General features: G+C 47.0%; 8 non-coding genes and 1 pseudogene across 8 annotated transcripts; all 9 read left to right on the top strand.

Moving 5' to 3' along the window:
• The first annotated feature begins 563 nt into the window (after positions 1–563).
• Positions 564–754, top strand: LOC142270399 (U2 spliceosomal RNA). Its single transcript, XR_012735703.1, has one exon. It is a non-coding gene; the product is annotated as a U2 spliceosomal RNA (small nuclear RNA).
• A 1,387-nt stretch (positions 755–2,141) lies between these two features.
• Positions 2,142–2,332, top strand: LOC142270398 (U2 spliceosomal RNA). The gene has a single exon (XR_012735702.1). It is a non-coding gene; the product is annotated as a U2 spliceosomal RNA (small nuclear RNA).
• A 1,387-nt stretch (positions 2,333–3,719) lies between these two features.
• Positions 3,720–3,910, top strand: LOC142270397 (U2 spliceosomal RNA). The gene has a single exon (XR_012735701.1). It is a non-coding gene; the product is annotated as a U2 spliceosomal RNA (small nuclear RNA).
• Positions 3,911–5,297: 1,387 nt separating this feature from the next.
• LOC142270444 (U2 spliceosomal RNA) lies at positions 5,298–5,488 on the top strand. Its single transcript, XR_012735743.1, has one exon. It is a non-coding gene; the product is annotated as a U2 spliceosomal RNA (small nuclear RNA).
• Positions 5,489–6,875: 1,387 nt separating this feature from the next.
• On the top strand, positions 6,876–7,066 carry LOC142270432 (U2 spliceosomal RNA). The gene has a single exon (XR_012735733.1). It is a non-coding gene; the product is annotated as a U2 spliceosomal RNA (small nuclear RNA).
• Positions 7,067–8,453: 1,387 nt separating this feature from the next.
• Positions 8,454–8,644, top strand: LOC142270420 (U2 spliceosomal RNA). The gene has a single exon (XR_012735722.1). It is a non-coding gene; the product is annotated as a U2 spliceosomal RNA (small nuclear RNA).
• Positions 8,645–10,031: 1,387 nt separating this feature from the next.
• On the top strand, positions 10,032–10,222 carry LOC142270408 (U2 spliceosomal RNA). The gene has a single exon (XR_012735711.1). It is a non-coding gene; the product is annotated as a U2 spliceosomal RNA (small nuclear RNA).
• A 1,387-nt stretch (positions 10,223–11,609) lies between these two features.
• Positions 11,610–11,751, top strand: LOC142270396 (U2 spliceosomal RNA; annotated as a pseudogene).
• Positions 11,752–12,448: 697 nt separating this feature from the next.
• LOC142270443 (U2 spliceosomal RNA) lies at positions 12,449–12,644 on the top strand. Its single transcript, XR_012735742.1, has one exon. It is a non-coding gene; the product is annotated as a U2 spliceosomal RNA (small nuclear RNA).
• Positions 12,645–12,881: the final 237 nt, after the last annotated feature.

The raw sequence follows: 12,881 nt of genomic DNA, 5'->3' as shown, positions 1-12,881 counted from the left end.
CCCCCGATGACATCACAATAGCGCTGCTGCCTAGAAAACAAGCTGCGCAGAAGAAGTTGTTCTTTGGGTGGGAGGGTGGGCTAGTGGAAGGAGGGGGCAATCTCTTTTTTTCCCGGGTGGTAGGGGGATGACAGGAGAAGGGAAGCGGGTGGTGAGAAAGGTACAGAGGGCAGGGTTTGGGGGCTGGGAAGGAAAGGGAAAAGATTAGGGTTTGGGGATGATGAAAGGGCTTTCTACGGGTAAGGATGGCAAAGGGTGGCAGTGACGGAAAGTCAGGCAACCTGTCCTGTCCGTCTTTTTGTATCGTGAATTGGAAAGACTGCAAGGGGGAGGGGAGTTGCTTGCGCCCTAAAGGAGGAGTTATTCAGATTCATTGCAGTGGGCGGCGGCTGCAAAACGCACCATTCTTCTTGTTTTGGCTCTGCAAAGCAGCCTTTTCAAGGGTTGGCTTGGGTGACAAAATGTCTTGTGTAGGCGTGGGTTTGTCTCCCTCTCGCTCTCTCTCCCTAAGATGTGTCCGGCATAGGCCAGGGTGCCACTCGAGGCCCAAACCAATTCTGGTTATCGCTTCTCGGCCTTTTGGCTAAGATCAAGTGTAGTATCTGTTCTTATCAGTTTAATATCTGATACGTCCCCTATCTGGGGACCATATATTAAATGGATTTTTAGAACAGGGAGATGGAAAAAGAGCTTGCTCTGTCCACTCCACGCATTGACCTGGTATTGCAGTACCTCCAGGAACGGTGCACCCCTTCTTAACCCAGTTTCCAAAAGCAGAACTCAATTCACCTGATTCATATTAGCCCGATTTAATGAATTGGAAGAAAGCATACGTCTTCATATGCACCTCAATTTGGCCCATTCACTTTTCACACTTCCTCCTTTTGTTTTTTATCTTTCACACTTTTGACTTTCTTTATTCATCCAAATAGCAAACTCATCACCACTCAACCTGACCAACTCGGCTATGTCCCCGTGCTGCAGTTCTCTGTCTTATCTAGATCATTTGCAATTGAATGGAATAGATCCCTTTTGGACAAAGTGGATTCACCTGCTGCTGCAGTGACCACAGGTGTGATAACATCTAGAATTGGCATCTGGTGCGATCTCTCCGCTTCCACTCCAAAGAAAGTTACCTGTTTATTCCTATCATGCATTGGTTTTTGGGGTTTTCTTTGAGTAATGATGATCTCTTTAGTAGTCTGTTGGCGCCCTCTCCTGGAGGAATAGTTTGCTTGCTCTTGGACATTCTAAAAGAGAGGTCATGATAGACATTGAGCTTCTGAGCTCAATTGGGGACAGTCATGGGTGATGAATGTTTGCAACCTACTGCGAAGCCTCATACCGCAATATAAGGAACGTCAAATACTAAGAAAGGGCGGCCTATGAAAGAATTACTACTTTCAATAAGTACACTTAAACGGCTAATTGGGAATAGAAAAACTGTAAAAAGCCCTCTGAGAAAGCCCCCCTCTAACCTTTGATAGTAAGCTTTTCTGTAGTCTGCCTGTTGATGTATTTTCCGTTTGAACTGTGCACAACATGAAGAGACGGAACACTGGCGGCTTGTCACAATGCCCCCCGATGACATCACAATAGCGCTGCTGCCTAGAAAACAAGCTGCGCAGAAGAAGTTGTTCTTTGGGTGGGAGGGTGGGCTAGTGGAAGGAGGGGGCAATCTCTTTTTTTCCCGGGTGGTAGGGGGATGACAGGAGAAGGGAAGCGGGTGGTGAGAAAGGTACAGAGGGCAGGGTTTGGGGGCTGGGAAGGAAAGGGAAAAGATTAGGGTTTGGGGATGATGAAAGGGCTTTCTACGGGTAAGGATGGCAAAGGGTGGCAGTGACGGAAAGTCAGGCAACCTGTCCTGTCCGTCTTTTTGTATCGTGAATTGGAAAGACTGCAAGGGGGAGGGGAGTTGCTTGCGCCCTAAAGGAGGAGTTATTCAGATTCATTGCAGTGGGCGGCGGCTGCAAAACGCACCATTCTTCTTGTTTTGGCTCTGCAAAGCAGCCTTTTCAAGGGTTGGCTTGGGTGACAAAATGTCTTGTGTAGGCGTGGGTTTGTCTCCCTCTCGCTCTCTCTCCCTAAGATGTGTCCGGCATAGGCCAGGGTGCCACTCGAGGCCCAAACCAATTCTGGTTATCGCTTCTCGGCCTTTTGGCTAAGATCAAGTGTAGTATCTGTTCTTATCAGTTTAATATCTGATACGTCCCCTATCTGGGGACCATATATTAAATGGATTTTTAGAACAGGGAGATGGAAAAAGAGCTTGCTCTGTCCACTCCACGCATTGACCTGGTATTGCAGTACCTCCAGGAACGGTGCACCCCTTCTTAACCCAGTTTCCAAAAGCAGAACTCAATTCACCTGATTCATATTAGCCCGATTTAATGAATTGGAAGAAAGCATACGTCTTCATATGCACCTCAATTTGGCCCATTCACTTTTCACACTTCCTCCTTTTGTTTTTTATCTTTCACACTTTTGACTTTCTTTATTCATCCAAATAGCAAACTCATCACCACTCAACCTGACCAACTCGGCTATGTCCCCGTGCTGCAGTTCTCTGTCTTATCTAGATCATTTGCAATTGAATGGAATAGATCCCTTTTGGACAAAGTGGATTCACCTGCTGCTGCAGTGACCACAGGTGTGATAACATCTAGAATTGGCATCTGGTGCGATCTCTCCGCTTCCACTCCAAAGAAAGTTACCTGTTTATTCCTATCATGCATTGGTTTTTGGGGTTTTCTTTGAGTAATGATGATCTCTTTAGTAGTCTGTTGGCGCCCTCTCCTGGAGGAATAGTTTGCTTGCTCTTGGACATTCTAAAAGAGAGGTCATGATAGACATTGAGCTTCTGAGCTCAATTGGGGACAGTCATGGGTGATGAATGTTTGCAACCTACTGCGAAGCCTCATACCGCAATATAAGGAACGTCAAATACTAAGAAAGGGCGGCCTATGAAAGAATTACTACTTTCAATAAGTACACTTAAACGGCTAATTGGGAATAGAAAAACTGTAAAAAGCCCTCTGAGAAAGCCCCCCTCTAACCTTTGATAGTAAGCTTTTCTGTAGTCTGCCTGTTGATGTATTTTCCGTTTGAACTGTGCACAACATGAAGAGACGGAACACTGGCGGCTTGTCACAATGCCCCCCGATGACATCACAATAGCGCTGCTGCCTAGAAAACAAGCTGCGCAGAAGAAGTTGTTCTTTGGGTGGGAGGGTGGGCTAGTGGAAGGAGGGGGCAATCTCTTTTTTTCCCGGGTGGTAGGGGGATGACAGGAGAAGGGAAGCGGGTGGTGAGAAAGGTACAGAGGGCAGGGTTTGGGGGCTGGGAAGGAAAGGGAAAAGATTAGGGTTTGGGGATGATGAAAGGGCTTTCTACGGGTAAGGATGGCAAAGGGTGGCAGTGACGGAAAGTCAGGCAACCTGTCCTGTCCGTCTTTTTGTATCGTGAATTGGAAAGACTGCAAGGGGGAGGGGAGTTGCTTGCGCCCTAAAGGAGGAGTTATTCAGATTCATTGCAGTGGGCGGCGGCTGCAAAACGCACCATTCTTCTTGTTTTGGCTCTGCAAAGCAGCCTTTTCAAGGGTTGGCTTGGGTGACAAAATGTCTTGTGTAGGCGTGGGTTTGTCTCCCTCTCGCTCTCTCTCCCTAAGATGTGTCCGGCATAGGCCAGGGTGCCACTCGAGGCCCAAACCAATTCTGGTTATCGCTTCTCGGCCTTTTGGCTAAGATCAAGTGTAGTATCTGTTCTTATCAGTTTAATATCTGATACGTCCCCTATCTGGGGACCATATATTAAATGGATTTTTAGAACAGGGAGATGGAAAAAGAGCTTGCTCTGTCCACTCCACGCATTGACCTGGTATTGCAGTACCTCCAGGAACGGTGCACCCCTTCTTAACCCAGTTTCCAAAAGCAGAACTCAATTCACCTGATTCATATTAGCCCGATTTAATGAATTGGAAGAAAGCATACGTCTTCATATGCACCTCAATTTGGCCCATTCACTTTTCACACTTCCTCCTTTTGTTTTTTATCTTTCACACTTTTGACTTTCTTTATTCATCCAAATAGCAAACTCATCACCACTCAACCTGACCAACTCGGCTATGTCCCCGTGCTGCAGTTCTCTGTCTTATCTAGATCATTTGCAATTGAATGGAATAGATCCCTTTTGGACAAAGTGGATTCACCTGCTGCTGCAGTGACCACAGGTGTGATAACATCTAGAATTGGCATCTGGTGCGATCTCTCCGCTTCCACTCCAAAGAAAGTTACCTGTTTATTCCTATCATGCATTGGTTTTTGGGGTTTTCTTTGAGTAATGATGATCTCTTTAGTAGTCTGTTGGCGCCCTCTCCTGGAGGAATAGTTTGCTTGCTCTTGGACATTCTAAAAGAGAGGTCATGATAGACATTGAGCTTCTGAGCTCAATTGGGGACAGTCATGGGTGATGAATGTTTGCAACCTACTGCGAAGCCTCATACCGCAATATAAGGAACGTCAAATACTAAGAAAGGGCGGCCTATGAAAGAATTACTACTTTCAATAAGTACACTTAAACGGCTAATTGGGAATAGAAAAACTGTAAAAAGCCCTCTGAGAAAGCCCCCCTCTAACCTTTGATAGTAAGCTTTTCTGTAGTCTGCCTGTTGATGTATTTTCCGTTTGAACTGTGCACAACATGAAGAGACGGAACACTGGCGGCTTGTCACAATGCCCCCCGATGACATCACAATAGCGCTGCTGCCTAGAAAACAAGCTGCGCAGAAGAAGTTGTTCTTTGGGTGGGAGGGTGGGCTAGTGGAAGGAGGGGGCAATCTCTTTTTTTCCCGGGTGGTAGGGGGATGACAGGAGAAGGGAAGCGGGTGGTGAGAAAGGTACAGAGGGCAGGGTTTGGGGGCTGGGAAGGAAAGGGAAAAGATTAGGGTTTGGGGATGATGAAAGGGCTTTCTACGGGTAAGGATGGCAAAGGGTGGCAGTGACGGAAAGTCAGGCAACCTGTCCTGTCCGTCTTTTTGTATCGTGAATTGGAAAGACTGCAAGGGGGAGGGGAGTTGCTTGCGCCCTAAAGGAGGAGTTATTCAGATTCATTGCAGTGGGCGGCGGCTGCAAAACGCACCATTCTTCTTGTTTTGGCTCTGCAAAGCAGCCTTTTCAAGGGTTGGCTTGGGTGACAAAATGTCTTGTGTAGGCGTGGGTTTGTCTCCCTCTCGCTCTCTCTCCCTAAGATGTGTCCGGCATAGGCCAGGGTGCCACTCGAGGCCCAAACCAATTCTGGTTATCGCTTCTCGGCCTTTTGGCTAAGATCAAGTGTAGTATCTGTTCTTATCAGTTTAATATCTGATACGTCCCCTATCTGGGGACCATATATTAAATGGATTTTTAGAACAGGGAGATGGAAAAAGAGCTTGCTCTGTCCACTCCACGCATTGACCTGGTATTGCAGTACCTCCAGGAACGGTGCACCCCTTCTTAACCCAGTTTCCAAAAGCAGAACTCAATTCACCTGATTCATATTAGCCCGATTTAATGAATTGGAAGAAAGCATACGTCTTCATATGCACCTCAATTTGGCCCATTCACTTTTCACACTTCCTCCTTTTGTTTTTTATCTTTCACACTTTTGACTTTCTTTATTCATCCAAATAGCAAACTCATCACCACTCAACCTGACCAACTCGGCTATGTCCCCGTGCTGCAGTTCTCTGTCTTATCTAGATCATTTGCAATTGAATGGAATAGATCCCTTTTGGACAAAGTGGATTCACCTGCTGCTGCAGTGACCACAGGTGTGATAACATCTAGAATTGGCATCTGGTGCGATCTCTCCGCTTCCACTCCAAAGAAAGTTACCTGTTTATTCCTATCATGCATTGGTTTTTGGGGTTTTCTTTGAGTAATGATGATCTCTTTAGTAGTCTGTTGGCGCCCTCTCCTGGAGGAATAGTTTGCTTGCTCTTGGACATTCTAAAAGAGAGGTCATGATAGACATTGAGCTTCTGAGCTCAATTGGGGACAGTCATGGGTGATGAATGTTTGCAACCTACTGCGAAGCCTCATACCGCAATATAAGGAACGTCAAATACTAAGAAAGGGCGGCCTATGAAAGAATTACTACTTTCAATAAGTACACTTAAACGGCTAATTGGGAATAGAAAAACTGTAAAAAGCCCTCTGAGAAAGCCCCCCTCTAACCTTTGATAGTAAGCTTTTCTGTAGTCTGCCTGTTGATGTATTTTCCGTTTGAACTGTGCACAACATGAAGAGACGGAACACTGGCGGCTTGTCACAATGCCCCCCGATGACATCACAATAGCGCTGCTGCCTAGAAAACAAGCTGCGCAGAAGAAGTTGTTCTTTGGGTGGGAGGGTGGGCTAGTGGAAGGAGGGGGCAATCTCTTTTTTTCCCGGGTGGTAGGGGGATGACAGGAGAAGGGAAGCGGGTGGTGAGAAAGGTACAGAGGGCAGGGTTTGGGGGCTGGGAAGGAAAGGGAAAAGATTAGGGTTTGGGGATGATGAAAGGGCTTTCTACGGGTAAGGATGGCAAAGGGTGGCAGTGACGGAAAGTCAGGCAACCTGTCCTGTCCGTCTTTTTGTATCATGAATTGGAAAGACTGCAAGGGGGAGGGGAGTTGCTTGCGCCCTAAAGGAGGAGTTATTCAGATTCATTGCAGTGGGCGGCGGCTGCAAAACGCACCATTCTTCTTGTTTTGGCTCTGCAAAGCAGCCTTTTCAAGGGTTGGCTTGGGTGACAAAATGTCTTGTGTAGGCGTGGGTTTGTCTCCCTCTCGCTCTCTCTCCCTAAGATGTGTCCGGCATAGGCCAGGGTGCCACTCGAGGCCCAAACCAATTCTGGTTATCGCTTCTCGGCCTTTTGGCTAAGATCAAGTGTAGTATCTGTTCTTATCAGTTTAATATCTGATACGTCCCCTATCTGGGGACCATATATTAAATGGATTTTTAGAACAGGGAGATGGAAAAAGAGCTTGCTCTGTCCACTCCACGCATTGACCTGGTATTGCAGTACCTCCAGGAACGGTGCACCCCTTCTTAACCCAGTTTCCAAAAGCAGAACTCAATTCACCTGATTCATATTAGCCCGATTTAATGAATTGGAAGAAAGCATACGTCTTCATATGCACCTCAATTTGGCCCATTCACTTTTCACACTTCCTCCTTTTGTTTTTTATCTTTCACACTTTTGACTTTCTTTATTCATCCAAATAGCAAACTCATCACCACTCAACCTGACCAACTCGGCTATGTCCCCGTGCTGCAGTTCTCTGTCTTATCTAGATCATTTGCAATTGAATGGAATAGATCCCTTTTGGACAAAGTGGATTCACCTGCTGCTGCAGTGACCACAGGTGTGATAACATCTAGAATTGGCATCTGGTGCGATCTCTCCGCTTCCACTCCAAAGAAAGTTACCTGTTTATTCCTATCATGCATTGGTTTTTGGGGTTTTCTTTGAGTAATGATGATCTCTTTAGTAGTCTGTTGGCGCCCTCTCCTGGAGGAATAGTTTGCTTGCTCTTGGACATTCTAAAAGAGAGGTCATGATAGACATTGAGCTTCTGAGCTCAATTGGGGACAGTCATGGGTGATGAATGTTTGCAACCTACTGCGAAGCCTCATACCGCAATATAAGGAACGTCAAATACTAAGAAAGGGCGGCCTATGAAAGAATTACTACTTTCAATAAGTACACTTAAACGGCTAATTGGGAATAGAAAAACTGTAAAAAGCCCTCTGAGAAAGCCCCCCTCTAACCTTTGATAGTAAGCTTTTCTGTAGTCTGCCTGTTGATGTATTTTCCGTTTGAACTGTGCACAACATGAAGAGACGGAACACTGGCGGCTTGTCACAATGCCCCCCGATGACATCACAATAGCGCTGCTGCCTAGAAAACAAGCTGCGCAGAAGAAGTTGTTCTTTGGGTGGGAGGGTGGGCTAGTGGAAGGAGGGGGCAATCTCTTTTTTTCCCGGGTGGTAGGGGGATGACAGGAGAAGGGAAGCGGGTGGTGAGAAAGGTACAGAGGGCAGGGTTTGGGGGCTGGGAAGGAAAGGGAAAAGATTAGGGTTTGGGGATGATGAAAGGGCTTTCTACGGGTAAGGATGGCAAAGGGTGGCAGTGACGGAAAGTCAGGCAACCTGTCCTGTCCGTCTTTTTGTATCGTGAATTGGAAAGACTGCAAGGGGGAGGGGAGTTGCTTGCGCCCTAAAGGAGGAGTTATTCAGATTCATTGCAGTGGGCGGCGGCTGCAAAACGCACCATTCTTCTTGTTTTGGCTCTGCAAAGCAGCCTTTTCAAGGGTTGGCTTGGGTGACAAAATGTCTTGTGTAGGCGTGGGTTTGTCTCCCTCTCGCTCTCTCTCCCTAAGATGTGTCCGGCATAGGCCAGGGTGCCACTCGAGGCCCAAACCAATTCTGGTTATCGCTTCTCGGCCTTTTGGCTAAGATCAAGTGTAGTATCTGTTCTTATCAGTTTAATATCTGATACGTCCCCTATCTGGGGACCATATATTAAATGGATTTTTAGAACAGGGAGATGGAAAAAGAGCTTGCTCTGTCCACTCCACGCATTGACCTGGTATTGCAGTACCTCCAGGAACGGTGCACCCCTTCTTAACCCAGTTTCCAAAAGCAGAACTCAATTCACCTGATTCATATTAGCCCGATTTAATGAATTGGAAGAAAGCATACGTCTTCATATGCACCTCAATTTGGCCCATTCACTTTTCACACTTCCTCCTTTTGTTTTTTATCTTTCACACTTTTGACTTTCTTTATTCATCCAAATAGCAAACTCATCACCACTCAACCTGACCAACTCGGCTATGTCCCCGTGCTGCAGTTCTCTGTCTTATCTAGATCATTTGCAATTGAATGGAATAGATCCCTTTTGGACAAAGTGGATTCACCTGCTGCTGCAGTGACCACAGGTGTGATAACATCTAGAATTGGCATCTGGTGCGATCTCTCCGCTTCCACTCCAAAGAAAGTTACCTGTTTATTCCTATCATGCATTGGTTTTTGGGGTTTTCTTTGAGTAATGATGATCTCTTTAGTAGTCTGTTGGCGCCCTCTCCTGGAGGAATAGTTTGCTTGCTCTTGGACATTCTAAAAGAGAGGTCATGATAGACATTGAGCTTCTGAGCTCAATTGGGGACAGTCATGGGTGATGAATGTTTGCAACCTACTGCGAAGCCTCATACCGCAATATAAGGAACGTCAAATACTAAGAAAGGGCGGCCTATGAAAGAATTACTACTTTCAATAAGTACACTTAAACGGCTAATTGGGAATAGAAAAACTGTAAAAAGCCCTCTGAGAAAGCCCCCCTCTAACCTTTGATAGTAAGCTTTTCTGTAGTCTGCCTGTTGATGTATTTTCCGTTTGAACTGTGCACAACATGAAGAGACGGAACACTGGCGGCTTGTCACAATGCCCCCCGATGACATCACAATAGCGCTGCTGCCTAGAAAACAAGCTGCGCAGAAGAAGTTGTTCTTTGGGTGGGAGGGTGGGCTAGTGGAAGGAGGGGGCAATCTCTTTTTTTCCCGGGTGGTAGGGGGATGACAGGAGAAGGGAAGCGGGTGGTGAGAAAGGTACAGAGGGCAGGGTTTGGGGGCTGGGAAGGAAAGGGAAAAGATTAGGGTTTGGGGATGATGAAAGGGCTTTCTACGGGTAAGGATGGCAAAGGGTGGCAGTGACGGAAAGTCAGGCAACCTGTCCTGTCCGTCTTTTTGTATCGTGAATTGGAAAGACTGCAAGGGGGAGGGGAGTTGCTTGCGCCCTAAAGGAGGAGTTATTCAGATTCATTGCAGTGGGCGGCGGCTGCAAAACGCACCATTCTTCTTGTTTTGGCTCTGCAAAGCAGCCTTTTCAAGGGTTGGCTTGGGTGACAAAATGTCTTGTGTAGGCGTGGGTTTGTCTCCCTCTCGCTCTCTCTCCCTAAGATGTGTCCGGCATAGGCCAGGGTGCCACTCGAGGCCCAAACCAATTCTGGTTATCGCTTCTCGGCCTTTTGGCTAAGATCAAGTGTAGTATCTGTTCTTATCAGTTTAATATCTGATACGTCCCCTATCTGGGGACCATATATTAAATGGATTTTTAGAACAGGGAGATGGAAAAAGAGCTTGCTCTGTCCACTCCACGCATTGACCTGGTATTGCAGTACCTCCAGGAACGGTGCACCCCTTCTTAACCCAGTTTCCAAAAGCAGAACTCAATTCACCTGATTCATATTAGCCCGATTTAATGAATTGGAAGAAAGCATACGTCTTCATATGCACCTCAATTTGGCCCATTCACTTTTCACACTTCCTCCTTTTGTTTTTTATCTTTCACACTTTTGACTTTCTTTATTCATCCAAATAGCAAACTCATCACCACTCAACCTGACCAACTCGGCTATGTCCCCGTGCTGCAGTTCTCTGTCTTATCTAGATCATTTGCAATTGAATGGAATAGATCCCTTTTGGACAAAGTGGATTCACCTGCTGCTGCAGTGACCACAGGTGTGATAACATCTAGAATTGGCATCTGGTGCGATCTCTCCGCTTCCACTCCAAAGAAAGTTACCTGTTTATTCCTATCATGCATTGGTTTTTGGGGTTTTCTTTGAGTAATGATGATCTCTTTAGTAGTCTGTTGGCGCCCTCTCCTGGAGGAATAGTTTGCTTGCTCTTGGACATTCTAAAAGAGAGGTCATGATAGACATTGAGCTTCTGAGCTCAATTGGGGACAGTCATGGGTGATGAATGTTTGCAACCTACTGCGAAGCCTCATACCGCAATATAAGGAACGTCAAATACTAAGAAAGGGCGGCCTATGAAAGAATTACTACTTTCAATAAGTACACTTAAACGGCTAATTGGGAATAGAAAAACTGTAAAAAGCCCTCTGAGAAAGCCCCCCTCTAACCTTTGATAGTAAGCTTTTCTGTAGTCTGCCTGTTGATGTATTTTCCGTTTGAACTGTGCACAACATGAAGAGACGGAACACTGGCGGCTTGTCACAATGCCCCCCGATGACATCACAATAGCGCTGCTGCCTAGAAAACAAGCTGCGCAGAAGAAGTTGTTCTTTGGGTGGGAGGGTGGGCTAGTGGAAGGAGGGGGCAATCTCTTTTTTTCCCGGGTGGTAGGGGGATGACAGGAGAAGGGAAGCGGGTGGTGAGAAAGGTACAGAGGGCAGGGTTTGGGGGCTGGGAAGGAAAGGGAAAAGATTAGGGTTTGGGGATGATGAAAGGGCTTTCTACGGGTAAGGATGGCAAAGGGTGGCAGTGACGGAAAGTCAGGCAACCTGTCCTGTCCGTCTTTTTGTATCGTGAATTGGAAAGACTGCAAGGGGGAGGGGAGTTGCTTGCGCCCTAAAGGAGGAGTTATTCAGATTCATTGCAGTGGGCGGCGGCTGCAAAACGCACCATTCTTCTTGTTTTGGCTCTGCAAAGCAGCCTTTTCAAGGGTTGGCTTGGGTGACAAAATGTCTTGTGTAGGCGTGGGTTTGTCTCCCTCTCGCTCTCTCTCCCTAAGATGTGTCCGGCATAGGCCAGGGTGCCACTCGAGGCCCAAACCAATTCTGGTTATCGCTTCTCGGCCTTTTGGCTAAGATCAAGTGTAGTATCGTTCGAAAAGGTGGTTTAAGGCTCCGGCCACCTTAGTACAATGATGCAATGCACACTGGAAGGTTGCGCTTGTTAGTACTTTGGGAGGATAGTATATCCATCTAGAGGAAACCATGGCCCTACCAGGATTGAGGCTATTAGACTGAGTAAGTGTGGGGGTTATGGTGCAATGTGCCCCAGGAATGGACACCCTGGAGGGAGTCTGAACTTGCTAGGTTGGGACCCTGGTAAGCCTCAGACTCTGTCGCACGCCGCGCCTTGCCTATTCATACTTTCCAAGCATATTGCCCTATCCTGGCCTTCTGGCTAAGAAGGGAAATTTTTATAATCCCGGTCGGAGGTCCGGTCAGCTTTGGGCTGAGAAACCAACACCCGGTTGGAGGTCCGGGTCAGCTTTGGCTGAGAAACCAACACCCGGTTGGAGGTCCGGTTAGCCTTGGGCTGAGAAACCAACACCCGGTTGGAGGTCCGGTCAGCCTTGGGCTGAGAAACCAACACCCGGTTGGAGGTCCGGTCAGCCTTGGGCTGAGAAACCAACACCGGTTGACGGTCCGGGCAGTCTCGGCTGCGAAACCAACGACTAGTAGCTCCCTACTCCACTTGGGTAAGATGCCTCGGTGGACGCTGGGAGCAACAACAAGGCTCAACCAGGCTTCGGCTTGGGGGAGCACCGAAGATCCCTGACCCTCGCTGTGGCCTTCTGGCTCGGAGGGACGGGGTTGATTTTTGGGGATCCTCTTCTCACGGAGGGGTCCACATGAATCCTAGCCTTTGCACTGTTTTTGGTGTGACTTCGGTCATGCATTTTTGCGGTGCTTTGGAAAGCTTCATTAAATCAAAAATCTGTTCTTATCAGTTTAATATCTGATACGTCCCCTATCTGGGGACCATATATTAAATGGATTTTTAGAACAGGGAGATGGAAAAAGAGCTTGCTCTGTCCACTCCACGCATTGACCTGGTATTGCAGTACCTCCAGGAACGGTGCACCCCTTCTTAACCCAGTTTCCAAAAGCAGAACTCAATTCACCTGATTCATATTAGCCCGATTTAATGAATTGGAAGAAAGCATACGTCTTCATATGCACCTCAATTTGGCCCATTCACTTTTCACACTTCCTCCTTTTGTTTTTTATCTTTCACACTTTTGACTTTCTTTATTCATCCAAATAGCAAACTCATCACCACTCAACCTGACCAACTCGGCTATGTCCCCGTGCTGCAGTTCTCTG

Source organism: Anomaloglossus baeobatrachus, unplaced genomic scaffold (genome assembly GCF_048569485.1).
Source record: "Anomaloglossus baeobatrachus isolate aAnoBae1 unplaced genomic scaffold, aAnoBae1.hap1 Scaffold_3270, whole genome shotgun sequence".
Lineage (NCBI taxonomy): Eukaryota > Metazoa > Chordata > Amphibia > Anura > Aromobatidae > Anomaloglossus > Anomaloglossus baeobatrachus.
Note: the sequence above shows the minus strand (reverse complement) of the source record. Positions and strands in the feature narration are given on the sequence as shown.